Source organism: Alligator mississippiensis, chromosome 4 (genome assembly GCF_030867095.1).
Source record: "Alligator mississippiensis isolate rAllMis1 chromosome 4, rAllMis1, whole genome shotgun sequence".
Classification (NCBI taxonomy): Eukaryota; Metazoa; Chordata; order Crocodylia; family Alligatoridae; genus Alligator; species Alligator mississippiensis.
In genome coordinates, this window is record NC_081827.1 from 150,067,946 (window position 1) to 150,076,249 (window position 8,304).

At 46.2% G+C, this 8,304-nt stretch overlaps 1 long non-coding RNA gene across 2 annotated transcripts; it reads right to left on the bottom strand.

Annotated features, from left to right (window-relative positions):
* Positions 1-245: 245 nt before the first annotated feature.
* On the bottom strand, positions 246-5,127 carry LOC132250269 (uncharacterized). Of its 2 annotated transcripts, none has more exons than XR_009461928.1 (3): positions 5,053-5,127; positions 2,324-2,388; positions 246-1,548 (listed from the first exon to the last, which is right to left on the bottom strand). It is a non-coding gene; the product is annotated as an uncharacterized LOC132250269 (long non-coding RNA). The 2 variants fall into 2 exon arrangements; XR_009461927.1 differs by having other exon boundaries at positions 2,307-2,388.
* Between the last annotated feature and the right edge of the window lie 3,177 nt (positions 5,128-8,304).

The following is an 8,304-nucleotide window of genomic DNA, read 5'->3' on the forward strand; positions in this document are numbered from 1 at the left end:
TAACTTCTCCAAAAGCATCTTTCCTCACTTGTCCCAGCTCCTAGCTTTTTTAGGAAGCATGGAAAGCATGATTTTAACAGGAGTGATCCTGCCTCAGGCAAGTGGTTGTGCTAGATGACCTCTGGAGATGCCTTGCAGCTCAACTTCTCCATGATACTACACACCCCACTCCCAATCCCAGTACTAAACCATTTAAAAAAAAAAAAAAAAGAGACATGGTTTAATTTACATCCAATTTATTTCTTTTTAAAATTCTTTTTTTTTTTTTACTTGTTATTTTGTCCTTCAGTTCCTGACTTACTTTGTTTCACCACCCATCCCCCATCCTCATTTCCTTGCCACTTATTTCATTACTAACCCCCACCCTATTAAGCTAAAGCTACAGCAAGAATAGAAGCCTATCATAAAACTCTCTAACTCTCCAGTGGCATCTCAGCTATAGCACCTAGACCAGTCCCTGCTCACCAGCCCTCTAGTGGCAAGACACAGCTGTGCAGGTCAGGGACAGTTTTTAGCCTGAAGGTGTGAATGCTCCAAAATTGAGTTAGCACTAACACTGTTGACTTGACACATGACAGATCAACACTCAGGATCTCAATACTGTGCTGTTAGACAGGAGGGCGTGATACAAAATTACACACACGCACACCCCCCCCATACATCACTATGAGTTCACTCACACACTTCTTGTGAACACTGCTGGGGGGGTTTGGGGTAACTTGGTGCTCCGGGTCACTTGAGGTTAATGTGCCCCAGGGTTACTCAGGGTCACTGGGGCTTGGGGTTACTTAAGGTTAATTGAAGAACCAGGGTTACTCAGGGTCACCTGGTGTGGTGGTGGAAAGGAGACAACAGCTAGGAAATAGAGGCAGAAAGCTGGGAGACTGGGGCTGGAAAATGAGGCAGAAAGAACTGAGAGAGAAAGCCAGGAAATCAAGGAGGAGGGCCGGGAGGTTAATAAGACAAAAGCCCAACTCAGCGTTTCAAAATAACAGTTATATTAAATCAGGCAGCACACTATAGAGCCCCACAACATTATTGGTTCTTACACACACAGACACTGTCACACACACAATGGTAGCAAGTGAGGAAAGGCTTGGTGGAGGGATTGGCGTCAAGGTGTGTGGAGACAGAGTCCAGGCTCTTTGCTTGGGGAAGGAAGGTGAGTGATAGCTACCCATTCTGGGCTGTGAGTTGATCCTTGATGGCCCCTTGGGGTCTTCTCCAGCAAGGTTTTGTCCAGAGGGGGTCACTGACAGGGCCTCTGGATGGATAGGTGATGTGGCGTAGTGCTGGTCCAGGTGGAGCGGGTGTCCCAAAGAGGTCACACTCTACCATCCCTTTTATAGGGGTGGGCTACCTGCGTCTCCTATGGGAAGGACATGTCCAGGAAAGTCCAGTCCTGCTCAGATGCATACGTGCAGATCCAGGCGTCTTCATTGCTGGGATACAATGGTGGAGTTGCTGGTTTCTATAGGGTCTTTGTCTTCCAGATGTTGGGTTCCTGTAGATTCTCTATCTTTCAAATGGTGGGTTTTGTCTCTGTTCCTGGGTTAGTCAATGAAAGACAATAGTCAGGTCACTGACTTGCTGGTCTAGTTGTTACTGATCATTCAGTAAAGGCCTGCTACCATTATGCCTCAAGCACCCTCATTCACTCCCATCATTCAGGAACCAATTTACATAGGAGGGGTAGCTATAAGTCACAGTTGCTACATACTATATAATAGGGTATGCCCTCTTGTACAAGGCAGGGAACACAAGATGGAGGCTTGACCTTACATGACATTAAATTGGTTAAATTTACAGACACAGGCCTAAAACATACAATATTAATATAAAACAGTAAAAATCAATACAAACAGAACAGAACACTATTTACAATATAAAAAGGGGCTTATTGCAATAATAGCATACAATAACTTATCTTAGCTTACCTATGACTACTTATAATTACTTATAAGGGATGAAGAGGGCAGAGAGAAAGTCAGAACTGGTTGGGGAAGGGGAGGGAATATATTTTTAAGTTAAAAAAAACACAAAACCAAAACAAACAAACAAACAAACAAACAAACCAACCTGGGGGTTTTGCTACAACGTCAGACAACATTTGTGTACCTCAATGTGCAATGTGTAATAAGGTGTTAGAACTTACAGTCATAAATCTATTTTGGGAAAATATCTGCGTATGACAAAAAATGGCAACCCAAATCAAATCAACCAGTGCAAATAGGACTATCTTTGGCACAAGTAAATAGCCTTTGTCAATTTATTTCGACTGGGTTTGTTAAAACTATACAACTCACCTGGCGTTGGTACTTACTGGGTTCAGCTTTAGAAACAGGACACATCAGTCAGTTCAAGCAGTCATTCTACCCAACAGGGTCACTACATGGAAATGAGGAATGGTCAAGTGAAAGCTAACAATGTCACAGTTCACTGACATTTTATGGACCAAGCCCAACAAGCTCAGGCCCAGTGTGGACACTTGTCACCTGGGACAGATGCACCTGCTACTTCCTTTCCCACTAGGGCTAAACCTGCCTGGAGTGTGTAGGCTACAAATGGTGAGAGAGAAAAAGGTGGAGAGAGGAGGGTGAAGGAGGGGAAAAAGGCCAGGTCCCCCTGGTTCCCCTTCCTATTCTAGATGTGACAGCTGAATATTATGCCTTTGTAATAAAAGTGCGTGCTGAAGGGTCTATGAAGATTAGACCAAGTGTTTTTCTGTAGATATTAAGCTGTATGTTGTTGCTTTGAGCCTAATTAAAATTTTAAGATGTAGTAAGGCCTTGTATAAGTAAGGCCTAGTAAATTTAGCAAAGCCTTGAAGTAGTAAGGCCCTGTGATGTAGTTAAAATTAACCTTATCAAAGAAATGCAAGGCTTGTACTGCTATTGATCAGTCTAAAGACAGTTAAAGTAAAAAGAATCTGAGTGACTGAAAGTTATCAGTACCATTCAGAAGCTATACATTAGCTAAAAAATCCAGAAATCATTCTGAAGGAAGATACAGCTCTGTGAAAAAGATTCGTTAGCTGTTGACTTGGATCAGTGGGCCCATGGATCTCGAGGAGCCCAAGGACTGAATACCAGGGTCCTTCCTGGTACCTCTCAGACAGCGCTAATTGGGGTCTCCCGACTTCGCTGAGCTTTGTGGAAAAAGAAATGTGTTCTACATCAGGCATCAGAGAGACCTGCCAATAAGTTGCCTACGTGGATTATTCTTGTCTGTCATTGTTTGTTTTGTTACTACACATAGTTGTGTTTTAGTTAAGTCAGTAAACCTTTCTTACCTTTCTATCTCCGACCATACTCTCAATCCCAAACCCTGCGCAGGCGGCTGGGACACTAGAAAACAGGGTAGGGCCTCATTACAGATACTTACAGGAAACCATGCTAGCTACAGAGTTGTCAACAAGAAATGAATAAATAAAATTCACAGTGTTGCGTAAGCTTGGGAGGAAGAAACAGGCTACATCTTCCAAAAACTGAGATCTGAGTAAGTGGACCTTGTCTAATCTGGGGCATCTGCTAGGAACTTCTCTGATCATTGGTTTGCAATGCAGGGGATTCTCAGGGACCAGCTAGCACCATCAGGGCTCAATGCTCCACTATTCAGCTGATGGATCCCGAGTTCCTCCAGCATGGTGGAGAGCTCTAATCTGGGCACATCATCTTTCCTTACCCTGGAATTTAAACTATTGTTTTTTGTAGCACCTCAACTGCTAGAGCTGTTAGGGACCAGGGCACAGGTGGTCTTTCCTAGTGGTTAGTCACCTAAAATGTGGGTGCAGCTCAGGTTAGGGTCCAAAGGAGCTGGAGGACTAGAGGGGTCTGGTGTCAGAACTGGAAGCCAGAGTCATAGCCAAAGTCAAGAAGCTCAGGAGCCAAACAAGGGTCAGAAGCCAGAACTGGAGACAGGCTATGTTGAGGGTTATACCAGGATGAGAAACAAAAAACAAACAAACAAACCAAATAAAACAAAACAAAACAAAAAAAGCCAGAGCTGGAGTTCCTGTGCCAGAGTGCTTACTGGAATCATAAGCCAGAGCCAAGGAAGGGCACCAGAAAGCCAGAAAGGTCAGTAGCAAGAACTTCTGCTTTTGCCCAAACATGAAAACTGGAGAACAGGTCTAGATTTAAGAGCTTTAGTGGGTGGGACCCATGGCCTGTGGTGATTGGTTACCCTCATTGACTCAGCCCAGCTGGAACCAAGGCCTTGCTCTGGGCTTCCTGCAAGTGGCACTTGTTCAAGGGATGACTTTCCCTAACTCCCCGATTGAGACTGACTGGTAGGCCTGTGTGAAGTGGAAAATATTTACTTTAGATTCTGATTTGGCCGATTTGGGGGCAGTGATTCACTCTGGTGATTCGAATCACTGTCCCAAATCGATTCAGCTCCTGCTAAATCTCTGAATCACCCAGGCCCATACCCGCCTGCTCTAGCAGCCCAGCAATGGCTGCCCTGCCTGCCCCAGCTCCTAGCACTTTGGGGGAAAAAAAAGCCCCAGCTCACCAGGTGCTGCCAGGCAGGGGCGATCCCTGCTTCCCCCTGCTGCCCCACTACATGTCCTGCAGTGCTGCCAGGGCTTCATATCTGTTCCCCAGTTGCATTGGGGAAGAAGTCACAGCTGCCTGGTGTCTAGCTCTGGAGGTGACCGTCCTCCATTCAGCTGTCCTGGGACTCTCCATGTTGTCTCTGCGCTAGGTATTTGGTCCTTCAGGGAATGCAAGCATTCATCAATCTCATCCTCTGCAGCCCTGATCCCCCGCAGCCTGCTCACCTCTCCCTCACCTGCCCCTCCAGGGCCTCAATCTGGGCACATGTCGGACAGGCGAGGGTACCCCCACCCCCTATGCTACACTCCAGGCTTCAGAGGTCCCACCAGGCAACCCCCACAGACAGGGGGCCAGGGCACTGCCAACCTATCTAAGGGGTCTATCTGGGTAGAGGCCTCGCAGGAGCTCTGAGCCAGAGACAGCAGCAGGGCAGGGTCCCTGGCTGCGCTCTGTGTCACCACCCCCATAGTAGCTCCCCTTTTCATTCACTTACTTGAAGTCTCTGTGAAGCTCCCATTTACTCCTACACGGTGTGTACTCCTATCTATGAACTAGCCTGCAAACTGCTCCCCTGATGGCAATCCCTGGTCACCTGTGGAGTCTCCTTTTATACCCTTCTGGGCCTGGGCTGACTTGGCCCAGGCAGCAATCAACACTCACTCAGCAGTCAGCACTCACTTCCAGCTTCTCAGAGCACCCCTCACACCAAACCTCCTTTTGGTTCCAGCTGTTTCTCCACTTGGAAAACAGTAAACATGGGAAACATGGTAAGCAACAGTAAACATGGTAAGTGGGGCCATGGCTTGCGTTTCTGATGTCCCTGATGGATATCCTGGGAGTAGCGCACTTTTACAACTCAGTTCCAATGCTGACTTCAAGGGTGTGGCTGGTGAGCACATAATGACTGGGAGGGTGTCAGGGTAGGCCATAAATAGGTGGAGAAGGCCACCTGTGACTTGTTAGCTTGGGGCATTAGATGTTTTCCTCCCATGCTAGACAGGCCACCCCAAGTACAAGAGCAGCTGAGACTGGGGCAGGAATGGTACATTGTGGGATGCCTGGAGGACTGCAGGGCTGGCTTGCCCTGGGATGCTATGCCAGGACAATTATACAGACACACTTCATAATGGTCTAGGAGAAAGTACTAGCATATCTTATTCCTCACCTGCACTGGCCCTTTTCCACTCCTCTGGTACCTAACCAAACTTCCACAACTTCATAAAGATCATTGCCAAGGACCCAAGATCTTCTCTGCCAGTTCCTTCAGTGTCCTGAGATGAAGATGAAATTGAACTGGCCCTGCTGGCTTGAATTCATTCAAACCCAACAAAAGCTCTCTGACAGTCTAGTTTTTCTTTATCTCCTCCCTCAGCTTGTTCCCTTCCTTTTCCATATAATCCCCTTTAGTTGTCTGGCAGCTTAATTTTGGGGGGGAAGATTGAAGCAAAGGCCACAATTGCTCCTTAAGACAGTGTACAGTTGTGCTAGCTTGAACACTGGGAAGGAGCCTCTGAGAGTTTTCTCTTTTCCTACCAATGGTTTTTTTTTTTGTTTGTTTGTTTTTTTGTTTTTTTTTTGTTGTTTTTTTGTTTTTTTTTTGTGGGAAACAGACATCCATTGTTCCAAAGGAGAAAGCTTCCTTGAGGGTTTGATAACCAATCACTGTGACCTACTATTATTTGAGATCAATACCCCTTGTCCAGTGCAGTTTATTGCCAGTGCTCCCCAACCACCAAATTTGGATCCTTGAGGAATCCCATGGTCCAGAACATATAGACTCCAGCAGTCAGCATATCAAAAGCAAGAGCAACCAGATAGCACCTCAGAAAACATTACACCTGCCACAGAAAAGCAAACAGTAGAGCAGATAATTATGGATCTGTATTCCTGAGTTTAATCTCCTCCCGTGTAGACACTTGTTTTCTTCTGATTAGAGCAGTAGTCAGTCGGCTGTGTGAAACAGCAGCATTCTGTTTTGACCAGTGTTTCAATGTTTCGTCAGAATGGTGTTTCATTTTGAATTTTATTTAGATTTGAAACAGCTGTTCCATTTTGTTCCAGCGAAACAAAGTCAAAATGGTGAAACTGTTTCAATGTTTCGCCCATAGGATATAATGGGGAAGGACAAAACAACCTATACCTTTGCCATTTCTGACTTGATTTGGCTGAAACAAGTAGGAATGGTAGAGCCTCTTTGGGGACATAAAGCCTGCCAAGATTCAAGGAAATAGGTGCAGGGGGTTCAGAGAAACTGCACCCCAAAATCTTGAAAGCAAAGGTTGTGTCATGTGTATGTGTTAGGCCACAGCGGGGTCAAAACTGCAAGCATGCTAGCTCCTGCTGAAGTCACAAAGCCTGCCAAGTTTCAAGGAAATAGGTTCAGGGGTTTGGGGGAAACTGCACCTCAAGCTGCATACAAGCAAAACTCATGATACGGGTGAAACTGTGTGTGTTAAGGCGCAGCAGGGTCAAAACTGCAGGCTTGCTAGCCCCTGCTGAGGCCACAATACCTGTTAGCTTTCAAGGAGATAGGTGCAGGGGCTTCTGGGTTCTGGGGCCCTGCACATCTAGCTTCTGATAGGCAAAACTCGTGACATGGGTGCTTGTGCAACTGTGTTTGTCTTGGGGCATGGGTGTAGGGAAGGGGGGCAAACTACTGCAGGCCTGGCTGCTAGGCCCTGTTGTGGCCACAAAGCCTGCCAGCTGTTCAGGAGATAGGTGCAGGGGGGTTCTGGGGCCCCGCACCCCTAGCTGCTGACAGGCAAAACTTGTGACATGGGTGCTTGTGCTAGCTAGCTATTGTGTTACACAGTCAGTCATGATTTACTCAGGGACCAGCTCAATACACAGTAGCTAGCGAGAATAATGAGTTAATGAGCAAGGATTAACACCTACAAAACCACAGACTAAGGGGAGGAAAGAATCAATACAGAGCCAGAAACTGCTTCTGCCCCAAGACAGAGACAGTCAGTTGCACAAGCACCCATGTCACGAGTTTTACCTGTCAGCAGCTAGGGGTGCAGGGCCCCAGAACCCCCCTGCACCTGTCTCCTTAACTGGCAGGCTTTGTGGCCACGGCAGGGCCTAGCAGCTAGGCTAAACCCATACACATGACATGAGTTTTACTTTCAAGAATTTGGGGCATAGTTTTCCCTAAACCCCTACACCTATCTCCTTTAAGCTTGTCAGGCTTCATTCTCTCCAATGGAGCTATCATTCCTGGAAGGTACATCCAAATCAGGCCAGAAATGACAAAGTTATAGGATGTTTTGTCGTTCCCAATTATAGCCTATAGGCGAAACGTCGAAACAGCTAAACGTTTTGACTTGCCTCATTTTGTTTCGAGGCTGTTTTGACTATATCTTTTCCATTTTGATTTTTCTGTTTCGACCTCGAAACAGGTCGAAACAGCATTGAAACAAAACTGGCGGCAAAATTTTACACAGCCCTAGTAGTCAGGGCTACTGGCTTTTACTTCTGTTTTCCACTAGCTTTGGCAGGCCTCTTCCTTTCTCTATTTCTCCTTCTGTCTCATAAGAACTGGGACACTAACTCCTGGAAAAAGAAAAGCCAAGCAAGGTAATGAGCATTAAGAGTTTCAGAGCTTAGCAGATACTTGAGGATTATTTCCTGGACAAGATGACATATTGATTTCATGCTGATCACCACCCACAATCCTTCTCTTTATTTTCAGACTAGTATTAATGACAGACCCCTCTGTGACAATTGTGGGACCTCAAGCTGG